Here is a 12555-nt window from a genome sequence, read left to right as displayed (position 1 = left end):
ATAACCATCTCTGAATCTTGGTTGGATGATACGGTGACTGACGACGAGGTCAAAATAGATGGTTACAATATAAAACGCTTAGATAGGAACAGAAAGGGTGGTGGAGTATGTGCCTCCATTAGAAATGACTTAGCTTACAACCCAAGACCTGATTTAAATAGCAATAAACTGGAGATTCTATGGTTTGAAGTGCTGCTTCCTAAGACCAAACCCATCTTAGTAGGAACTAGTTACCGCCCTCCTACCCAGGACCAGTTCTTAGAAGACTTTTCCAGTCTTGTCCCAAGTTGAAAACAATTGCGAGACAATAATACTGGGCGACTTCAATATCTGTTTTCAGCAGCAAAATAACGGGCTATGCAAAAGGTATAAGCAAATTCTAGGATTAAATAGTTACACTCAACTAATTAATACTCCAACCCGGATCACACAGTTCTCAGCCACCCTAATTGACCACATTGTAACCGCGCTGAGAACATTAGTCAGTCAGGCGTCATTACCACAGGTCTTAGTGATCATTTCATCATTTACTGCACCAGGAAAATCACTAGGGATAGGATAGGCCTACACAGGACAATAAAAATGAGGTCAACTAGAAACTACAGTAAAGAAACACTGGTAAATAGGCTACACAATTGTGACTGGACAGAGATAACAAGTTGCACGGACGTAAACGATGCCTGGGAAAAATTCAAAACAATGTTCACTACCATCCTTGATAATATTGCACCAGTTAAAGAGGTTAGGATTAAACGAAGAACTGAACCCTGGATGAATACTGAGATATTAGATAATATGAAATTCAGAGACCAGCTGCTAAAAAGATTTAAAGCAAACAGACAGGATATTGCAGCACTAAATGAATTCCAAAGGGTGAGGAACAGAGTACAGAGACTTATAAAAGGAGCAAAGGCAAAGCACTACTGCTCAAAAATTGAAGAGTATAAGCATAACCCCAGAAAGCTCTGGCAACAACTAAAACAGTTGGGGTATAGCCATAAGCCAGTAGATAGGTCTAACATAGTACTCACTATCGATAATGAGGTATGCCACGAAACATCTAAGGTGGCAAATTGCTTTAATTCCTACTACACATCTGTTGCATCAACACTAGTAAGTAAACTACCAGCTGCATCAAATACCTTTAACACAGACTCTGATAAGTTTCAAACATACTATACCAATAAAGGGGTAACCCCAAACAGTTGTCAACTAGTAAGTGTATCTCATGACTTTATTCAAAAAGAACTAAGCAGGTTAAACCCAACTAAGAGCACAGGCCCTGATAACATCCCATCTAAGTTCCTAAAAGATGGTGCTTCTGATTTTCAAGGTCATTCACGGGGCCACAGTCGTCTCGAGAGTTGCCAATATTGCACTACTCGTTAATTACTCCAAACCCGCAGCACTTAACACAGCTAGCACACGTGTCTAGGAGTGACAAACAAATTTTCACTCTGTGGACAAATAAATCAGCACAAACTTAATATGTTTATAGATGAACCTCTGGCTTGTTACAGTTAAAAAGCCGTCTCCAGGTACTATCAGGTACTATCCTTTCAAAACGGAAAACTAATTCCAGTGTTTCACTAGGTATGTCACAACTCACACACAAGAGTTCTAACAACACCGAAGGTACGGCCAGAACACTGTAGAACGTTCACAAAGGCATTCTGGGATTCAGAAGAGATGTAACTGCAGTGTAACTTGACCTTCACTGGCTGGCTTGGAGTGCTGTTTAGCCTGGATCGGTTAAACTCGCCCTTATCCCATATGTAGATAATGGCGACGAGCTAAGGGATACCGGTGAATAGGAAAGTCGAGGAAGGGACATTCACCTCACTGGACACACGCAGTATGGGTGTAAGTGGCATGCGGGTCTTATAGTGCCATTTTCAAGGTCACCCAACAGGCCAGACATTCCTCACTCATTTTAAGCCTACGTAGGTACTGATGGTAGCACAATGTCCTAAGTCAGTGAAATCCACTCATGCAAATAGTTACAACAAATCTGCAGCACTTAACACTTCTGGCACAAACTTACAACAAATCTGCAGATGACACCCGAATCTGCATGAGAGTGTCTTCCATTGCAGACACTGCAAGGCTCCAGGCGGACATCAACCAAATCTTTCAATGGGCTGCAGAAAACAATATGAAGTTCAGTTAGTTAGTTAGTTTAATATGTTTATTATGCACCCCATACCCATCCTGTGAAGTTCAATGATGAGAAATTTCAATTACTCCGATATGGTAAACATGAGGAAATTAAAACTTCACCAGAGTACAAAACAAATTCCTTCCACAAAATAGAGCGAAAAACCAACGTCAAAGACCTGGGAGTGATCATGTCGGAGGATCTCACCTTCAAGGATCATAACATTGTATCAATCGCATCTGCTAGAAAAATGACAGGATGGATAATGAGAACCTTCAAAACTAGGGATGCCAAGCCCATGATGACACTCTTCAGGTCGCTTGTTCTATCTAGGCTGGAATATTGCTGCACACTAACAGCACCTTTCAAGGCAGGTGAAATTGCTGACCTAGAAAATGTACAGAGAACCTTCACGGCGCGCATAACGGAGATAAAACACCTAAATTACTGGGAGCGCTTGAGGTTCCTGAACCTGTATTCCTTGGAACGCAGGCGGGAGAGATACATGATTATATACACCTGGAAAATCCTAAAGGGACTAGTACCGAACTTGCACGCGAAAATCACTCACAATGAAAGCAAACGACTCGGCAGACGATGCAACATCTCCCCAATGAAAAACAGGGGTGCCACTAGCACGTTAAGAGACAATACAATAAGTGTCAGGGGCCCGAGACTGTTCAACTGCCTCCCAGCATACATAAGGGAGATTACCAATAGACCCCTGGCTATCTTCAAGCTGGCACTGGACAAGCACCTAAAGTCGGTTCCTGACCAGCCGGGCTGTGGCTCGTACGTTGGTTTGTGTGCAGCCAGCAGTTACAGCCTGGTTGATCAGACTCTGATCCACCAGGAGGCCTGGTCACAGACCGGGCCGCGGGGGCGTTGACCTCTGGAACTATCTCCAGGTAAACTCCAGGTAATACCTCTGCTTAAAGATATGTATGGATCCTGCCTCCACTACATCGCTTCCCAAACTATTCCACTTCCTGACTACTCTGTGGCTGAAGAAATACTTCCTAACATCCCTGTGATCCATCTGTGTCTTCAACTTCCAACTGTGTCCCCTTGTTGCTGTGTCCCATATCTGGAACATCCTGTCTTTGTCCACCTTGTCAATTCCTCTCAGTATTCTGTATGTCGTTATCATGTCCCCCCTATCTCTCATGTCCTCCAGTGTCGTCAGGTTGATTTCCCTTACCTCTCCTCGTAGGACATACCTCTTAGCTCTGGGACTAGTCTTGTTGTGTGTGTGTGTGTGTGTGTGTGTGTGTGTGTGTGTGTGTGTGTGTGTGTGTGTGTGTGTGTGTGTGTGTGTGTGTGTGTGCGTGGTGTGTGTGTGTGTGTGTGTGTGTGTGTGTGTGTGTGTGTGTGTGTGTGTGTGTGTGTGTGTGTGTGTGCGTGTGTGTGAGTTCTGTGTGCGTGGTGTGTACTCACCTAGTTGTACTCACCTAGTTGAGGTTGCGGGGGTCGAGTCCGAGCTCCTGGCCCCGCCTCTTCACTGATCGCTACTAGGTCACTCTCCCTGAGCCGTGAGCTTTATCATACCTCTGCTTAAAGCTATGTATGGATCCTGCCTCCACTACATCGCTTCCCAAACTATTCCACTTACTGACTACTCTGTGGCTGAAGAAATACTTCCTAACATCCCTGTGATTCATCTGTGTCTTCAGCTTCCAACTGTGTCCCCTTGTTACTGTGTCCAATCTCTGGAACATCCTGTCTTTGTCCACCTTGTCAATTCCTCTCAGTATTTTGTATGTCGTTATCATTTATTTATTTATTATTATTTATTTATTATCAATTTGAGCACACATACAGAGGTACAAAAAAATACAGATAAGAGCAGCATGCCAAAGCCACTTATACTATGCATAGCATTACGGGCTGGCTTAAAATTAACTTAAGATTAACTAAGCAATGATGAAATCAGTGATAAAACATTAATGTAAACAGATTACTATAAAGCACAAGTGAGTATTACAAAGACAGGTCATATGGTTGCATTCAGTCATATGAAGGATTCTGTTAGGTAGTGTATTTAAAAAATAATAAAGTTAGATTCGGTTTTAGGTTTAACATTTATGTAATATAATTGTGAGAAACATTTAAGATATACAATTTATAAGGTTCAGTTATTCAGTATTTATTTGGTTTTGGGTGAGTAAGTGATCTTTGAGTAGAGACTTGAATTTATAAACAGGTAGTGTTTCTTTTATATTTACAGGTAATGTATTCCAGATTTTAGGGCCTTTTATGTGCATTGAGTTTTTGCATAGTGTGAGATGGACACGAGGAACATCAAAGAGTGATCTGTGCCTTGTGTTATGGTCATGTGTTCTGTTGAGGTTGGCAAGGAGATGTTTGAGGGGAGGGTTAATATCAGAGTTAAGTGTTCTATGTATGTAATAGGTGCAGTAATAAGTATGAATGTTTTGTATGGTGAGTAGGTTTAGTGTATTGAATATTGGTGGAGTGTGCTGCCTGTAGTGAGAATTTGTTATCATTCTAACTGCAGCCTTTTGTTGGGTAATTAGTGGTCTGAGATGGTTAATTGTTGTTGAGCCCCATGCACAAATTCCATAGGTGAGATAGGGGTAAATAAGAGAGTGATATAGGGCCAGGAGGGCTGACTGTGGAACATAGTACCGTATCTTCGATAGTATGCCTACAGTCTTGGAAATTTTCTTAGAAATTTGTTGTATATGTGTATGAAATTTGAGTCTATTATCAAGGTGGATTCCTAAGAATTTCCCCTCTGTTAGCTTTGTGATAGGTGATCCGTTTATCATTATGTTAAGAGGGACATCTGTAGCTCTGTTACCAAACTGAATGAAGTAGGTTTTGTCAATGTTTAGTGTAAGTTTGTTAGTCCTCATCCAGGTAGATATTTTCTGTAATTCGGTATTTACAGTATTGGCTAGTGTGACTGGGCTCGGGTGAGAGAAGACGTATGTAGTGTCATCTGCAAATAGTGTGGGTTTGAGTAATTGCGAAGCATTTGGAAGGTCATTTATGTATAGGAGAAAGAGAAGAGGGCCAAGGACACTTCCCTGTGGGACACCAACTGTAATTGGTTTCGCAGAAGAGTTTGCCCCATTTGCATACACATATTGGCTTCTGTTGCTGAGGTATGACTTGAGGTAGTTGAGGGAGTGCCCTCTAATACCATAGTGTGACAATTTTACGTGGAGCAAGTCATGGTCAACTGTATCAAAAGCTTTACGTAAGTCAATGAAGATCCCCAGTGGGACTTCTTTTTTCTCTATTGCAGTGTATATATGTTCTAGCATGTGTATAATAGCATCATTAGTATTTTTATTAGGCCTGAATCCAAATTGGCAGGGGTTGAGTATGTTTTGGGAGATAAGGTAGGAGTTTTTTTTTTTTATATTTTATTTAAACTCAGGTACAAAATTATATGGGAACATAATCAATATGTAACAAGATACAGGCAGTAAAACGATAATCTGCAGTGACTACACAAATACCAAAGAAGCACTTATATAATGACATCAGAATTGGCTGTTGCACTCCAATCAAACACTACTTTTATGTACTGTGCTTCACGTGAAAAGATGGTCTTATAATAAAAAACGATAGTCCTACTTAGTAATGCTGACACTCCCCCCCCCTTGAAAAACATACCACTTTCACCTGAGTATACTCATTGACATCTCTTATACATTTATTAGAGCATTAAGGATATCATTGACAACATGTATAAACACAATCCAGCCATCTAAAAGGCTGACTATAATACAAGAAAAGTCTGAACATGATGGCACACATCCACCAAAGAAACCAATCCACACCCTAACCCTCATATACCCCATGATAACAATCAATATCGTGCACGGTGGTGGGTTTAATACACTACCGCTGACTCTTCACCCCCCCCCCACATGCCTAGTAACTGTGTCTGCCGTCACCACTCATAACCTCCATCAGTCATTAAAATTTAAAAATACATTAAGGTACAATAACAAAGGAATATGAGAACCCCTCATCGTCTCCGCCACAGATAAATAAAAATGTTACATTTTCTAATTACATACTGCTGATTCATCTTTGTGCTTACAAAATATCCCCTATGCTTTTCATCGCTTTACTCCATAGCTAAAACCCGATTATACATTTCATCAATCAAAATATATTACAATAAGCATAATAATATCAATACTTATCATCCGACTAATAGGTGTACATTATTATCACCCTGAGTTCCATGAAATTTACGTAAGAATTAATACATATATTGACAATCCTCACAATCCTTCCCGTCTTCTAAATACAGTGTACATATATCCAATGACATTTCGTTATGATCCAATCATATTTACTTTACACTTCCCCTTTTCCCTAGTGCAAGATAAATGCCACTTGCACTAGACGTCACAACACCTTACATTTGTTCTCTTAAAACGTATAAGAAAAGAACTAACATAAATAACTTATAACGATATATAGATAGTAATTATTTGACAAAGTGAAGAATTCCAACTAATATGGTTAACAGTACACAAGAAATTGTAACTCACTCACTAATACATATTCCCATTTTTTATGTATTATGTTCAACAAGATATCTATATTTATTAACAATGTTCCAGAGCAATATCAGACTTACTCTGTCATGCACTAAGTTACACAATATAACTTATGGCTCCTAATAAAACATGTACCGGGCAGTACAACCTCAATCATTAACAAAACCAACCTGGCAAAAGACACTTCAGAAAGCCACCCCCTGCCATCCCCTGACCCCATGCTATCTGTATTAAAAAACACAAACTCACGTTCCCTTCCATGCTCAAGTTCGTACCTGACGTCGAAAGTCATAAAACCCGTCTCTTAACCAAATGTCACCAGTTCACCCCCCCTACGCCCCCCCCCCCCCATTCCTAACGACTTTACACCCATATGCTCCACTACCACACACTTTTATTCCACCTTCCATCCTCCACTAATCTCAAAAAAGAACAAGAATGCCAGTTTAGGGAGAACCAACCCAATCCAGCTCTAAACTACACCCAACCCTAACATTACACCTACCGACAGATTACGATAACCCAAGGGAAAACTATTTACCCACAACCTCCCATATAGTAGCCTATTTCTGCATACTGTACGATACACACTCGCCGCAAGCGCCCGCACCCTATATTCACCCCCCACCTCCCGCATGCACCAAGACACATACAAAAAATCTGCCACTACATACATCACTGCCCTCCGAATGTCCTTGGAAACCCCTCCCACATCAAAATGCAAAGCCCTCAAAGTCGAAATGTTTCTTCCCCCTCCCGCCACTATACCCAGAACTCTCGCTAACCATGCCCTTACAAAACCCAAGGTTTCACAAAAATATATGGCATGAAAAGCCGTCTCCTCTTCCTCACAATGCAAACAAGTGCCAGCACCTCCATAACCCATTCTATATAGCACTGACCTTGTAGCTAGAATTCCCATAAAGAATCTATAAACCACTTCACGAACCCTTGGCTTTAATCTGATCTTCCGAAAGTCTTCCCAAATGCCCCTCCAATCATACATTGGGTATGTAGCTACTCCCTGTATCACTGTACCCTGCCTACCTGTTCTCCCAAGCCTACTTACCCGTACTTTTTTTGCTTCCCTTACTGCCAACAAATTTCGCACCATATCTTCACACTCCAGTAGTGCCTTTCCCTTCCACCACTTTTGCACATCCTTCATGACCTCTCCCACCCTTCTACCCCACTCCCCTCCCACCCTCAAGTATCGCTGCTTCACATACACTGCCTTCACTCGTGTGTCCAAAGGTATAAGACCCAGCCCACCCTGCCGCACGCCCATCATCACCACCTCCTTCCGTAGCCATGGCTTCCCATAACCCCACACATACCTCAAAACCACCCTCTCCAGTTCCTGAATATCACACGACCTCAGGGGATATATTTCTGCCACGCCCCACACTTTACTGTACACAAGTGTATTTACTACCACCACCCTCTGCTGCAATGTTACATCCCCAGCCCTCCACCCGCGCATCCTACCCATCGCTCTACTCACTACTTCCTTGGAATTTATTCTCTGTGCCTCCCCAGCGTCCGCCATATACACAACCCCACATATCTTAATTCTATCCACTACGTTCCACCCATACTGTTCCCCCAACCCCCCCCCCCACCCACGTGCCTACTTCTAATAACTTTGACTTTGCTCCATTAACCCTCATCCCTGTCGCCCCACCAAAAATCTCTATTATACGTCCCACATTCCCCAATCCTATTTCCCCTCCCACCAAAACTGTGGTGTCATCCACATACCCCACAATACCACATCTCCCAGGACCCACCTCTCCCTGTTCCCACACTCCTTCCTCTATAAGCCTATAAAAAGGGTCCTGCAAGCATGCAAAGAGGATTTGAGACAAGGGGCAACCCTGTCGCAAACCCATCCCCATCTGCACTGGCAACCCTAACTTCCCATTAACCTGAACCCTGACCGTTGCAGGCGTATACAAAGTAGTCGCCCAGCGCACAATCTCATCACCAAAACCCTGTTTTTTTAAAATACACCACAACATATGTCTATCTACACTGTCATAAGCCTGCTTCCAATCAATCCCCAAGATCCCCCCCCGTTGTCTACCCTCCACAAAATCCTTAATTCTTCCATGCCCCTCACGCATACTTCGACCTGGAATCCCACACTGACCTCTATGTAGGACTCGGTCAAGCACCTTTTTCATACGGTTACCTAAAACCTTCGCAAAAACTTTATAATCTGCACACATGAGGGAGATCGCCCTATAAGCACCCAAGGTCTTCCCCCCCCTCCCTTATAGACCAAAACTACTACCCCCGTGCCCTGCGATTCCCCCAACACTCCCCTTTCCTTCATACAGTTAAACAACCGGACCAGACATTCCTTCATACAATCCCAATGTGTAATATAGAAATCATTAGGAATTCCATCAATGCCCGGCGCTTTTCCCCTACTCAAGCCCATTATCGCCTCCTCCACCTCCTCCTCACCGATCCTGCCCTCTATTACCGCACTCTCCTCCTCCCCTAAAATACCTCGAATTCCTTCTCCCAGAATCTCTCCCTCCCTCTCTCCTCCCTCCCTCTGCTTAAAATTCTCCCTAAACCAATAATCAGCATAATTGCTCATTCCATCGGTGGTACTAAGTACCTGCCCCACCCTATATCCCCCCACCCCTTTACACACCTCTAATCCCATAATCGTGGTCATCTGTTGCCTATTCCTAAATTTCCTCAAAACACATCCTGACGGTTTGTCACCCCATAGAACCTCCTCTAAACCTTCCCTCACACGTATCGCATCAAAACGAGAATTTTGTATATCCCTCAATCTTCCCCTTAAAACCTCTATTTCTCCATGTCTAGCCCCCCCTCCCCCTTCATAACAATCATTTAGCTGCCCCTCTAAATATTTCTGTAAACCATACCTCCACCTCGCCTCATCCCTTCCTCTATGCTGGTAATACTCCCTAATCTGCAATTTAGCGTGCTTCTCCCACCATTCCAAGATATCCTCCTCTTCGTTGCGAGCCTCCCATAGTTGCTTCCACCATTCCCTAAAAAACAACCCCTCCCCCTCTCCCTGAAGTAGCCTCACATTCATTTTCCAATAACCCACATACCTACGAACCATCCCTTCCCATGCCATCTCTGCCAAAACGGCACGATGGTCCGAAAGACCTAAATCTATCGTCATTACACGTTCTACTGTTATATCTCGAGTTATATATATACGATCCAACCTGGCAGCATAACCCCTCCGCATAAACGTGTGCTCTACTTTCCACCCATCGCCCCTGACGATGTCATAAACCCCGGCATCCCTCAACAAATCCCTCAATACCCCAAGCACACACCCTGCCCCTCTCGGTTCCACATCCTTAATCCTGATTACACAATTCCAATCCCCACCTATTATAGAAACCATTGGTAAACCCCGCATGTAGAAAAGCAAAACCTCCCTTACAAAATTCACCTTAACCCGTATGTTACTATCTGCCGGCATATATATCCCCAGAAAACATACTCTAATCTCGCCTCGCCCCATATCCCTTCCACCCTCACCACCCTCCCCTCCCCTCCCTCTTCCCACTTGAGCATGTGGAATGGGCTGGACTCCCTCACTGCCACTGCCACTGCCACCCCACCCTTTAATTTCCCTGAACTACCAACATACATCCTAAAACCGTTCAGCCTCAACTCTCTGCCATACTTGAAATTGTGTTCTTGAATAAAACACACATCAATGTTAAAACGCCGCAAAACATCCTCCAACCATACTCGTTTACCGTCAGCTCTAAGGCCATTCACGTTTATCGTTAGACACTTAAAGATTCAGAAAGGGTGGCTTTCCTCTATGTCTCTGTGTCCTGTCTGTTCCACTTTTTGCTGCTTCTGTCTTTTCTCGTGCACTCTTTCCCGCCTGTGCCCCCTCCCCCCCCCCTGTGCACTACCCCGCCCTTTCTTAATCACTCCTGCCCACGTCTTCTTCCCTGTATGCTGAGCTGGTGTTATAACCTCCTCATCCGACGAGCCTCCAGCCCTCTTTCTAGATGTGCCCTCAATTTCCATATCAGTATTTCCATTGCCCTTGTGCACCTCTGCTTCCACCTGTATCAACTGCAACATGCCAGGCTCTGACCCCAGAGGCTCTGGAATCTGCTCAATCAAGTCCTTCTCAACCGTCAGAATTCTCCTGTCTGTAGCTGGGTTCTCCTCCGCAGGCACGTCCAGGAAAGACTTAATCATCTCCTGTAGGGGCGTAGATAACTCCTGTGGATCACCGGTCTCTCCCACCCCCACAGGCTGCTGCTCAACTCCCGGGCCCGCTTGCGGGGGATTATCCGAAGCCACTGGTAGTGTCACACAATTCTCTAACACGCCCTCCACTTCTTCCGCCCAATTACCTGTGCCTGCTGCACTCAAAATCTTCGGCAGAGGTTCCGCCTGAGACTCCGTGGCTACTTGCCGTTCCCAAGGTCACGGCGCTGCTGCTCTACCACATCCGGCTGCCATGTGGTCAAAAGCGCCGCACAGGCGACACGTCTTTCGTTGTCCCGCGTAGGTCACGTACAGCTGTGTCCTAAAATCCTCCAGGACAACATACGATGGAATAGGTCTTCGTAAAGACATCTTGACGGTGTAAGATCCAGCCGGCAACCCTTCATAGATTCCCTCCGTCCATCGAACTAAAGTTATATCATGCACCTCACCATATCTTTGAAATGTCTCTCTGATATCTACATCGTCTGCCTCGAAAGGAACGTTGCGGATCCTCACCCAGGTGTAGTATTTTGAGGCATCCTGCAGGCGTACCTCCAGACCAGATGATACGGTGATGTTCTTCTCCTGGTACTGAGTCACCGTCCTTTCATATGCCTCCACTGTACAGAACTTTATGAAGATTCGTGATGATCCATTAAGTGCTATTCCGTGTAAGTCTTCAACTTCAATGCCAAACGTGTCCCGTATAATCGTTGGTAATAAAACAGAGGCATTCGTAGGGTAAATTGCCCCTTTTACAAGGTCAACACACACGGTGTTGCTCCTCCTGCGGTAGCTGGCAGCCATCGTGGTGAAAACAGGAAGTTGCGCACCAGAGAAAGCAAGAGCTGTTTGCGCAGTGCGTCCACTCAGCCCGAAAGCGAAGAGGACAATTGGCAGGGGTTGAGTATGTTTTGGGAGATAAGGTAGGAGTAGATTCGTTTATGAATTAATTTTTCGAAGATTTTTGAGAGAGGGTGTAAGTTGGATATTGGCCTATAGTTATTCAACTCTGTTTGGTCTCCTCCTTTGTGGATCGGGGTGACCCTTGCTATTTTGAGTACTGTAGGGAAGGTGGAGGATTCAATGGATTTGTTAAAGAGTGTTGCAATGATTGGAGATAGCACTTGTGACACTTTTTTGTATATAAAGGGTGGTAAGGTACTTAAATCTCCTGCCTTGTTTTTTAGTGCATTGATAATAAGGGAGACTTCGTATGGGTTAGTCGGAGCTAGGAACAGTGTGTTCGGGTAGTTGCCGGTGAGGTAGTCATTTGGTGGAGTATCTGAGCTTGGGATTTTATTGGCAAGGTTTTGTCCTATAGTGGAGAAGAAATCATTGAGTCTGTTTGCTGTTTCTGTTGGTGGGAGTTGGGGTTCATCTGATTTTGCTAATTTTATTTCGCTATTTCGTGATATCTTTTTTGTTCCCAGAATTTCTGATAGGGTTTTCCAGGTCTTTTTTATATCACCTCGTAAGTTGGATAATCTGTTCTCATAATACAATTTTTTTGCCCTTCTTATCAGGCTGGTTAGGATTGACGAGTAACGTTTTGTTTGGTCTCTGGTTATGTGACCCATTCTGTACTGTTTTTCATATTGG

Source organism: Cherax quadricarinatus, chromosome 3 (genome assembly GCF_038502225.1).
Source record: "Cherax quadricarinatus isolate ZL_2023a chromosome 3, ASM3850222v1, whole genome shotgun sequence".
NCBI lineage: Eukaryota > Metazoa > Arthropoda > Malacostraca > Decapoda > Parastacidae > Cherax > Cherax quadricarinatus.
This window is presented reverse-complemented; position numbering follows the sequence as displayed.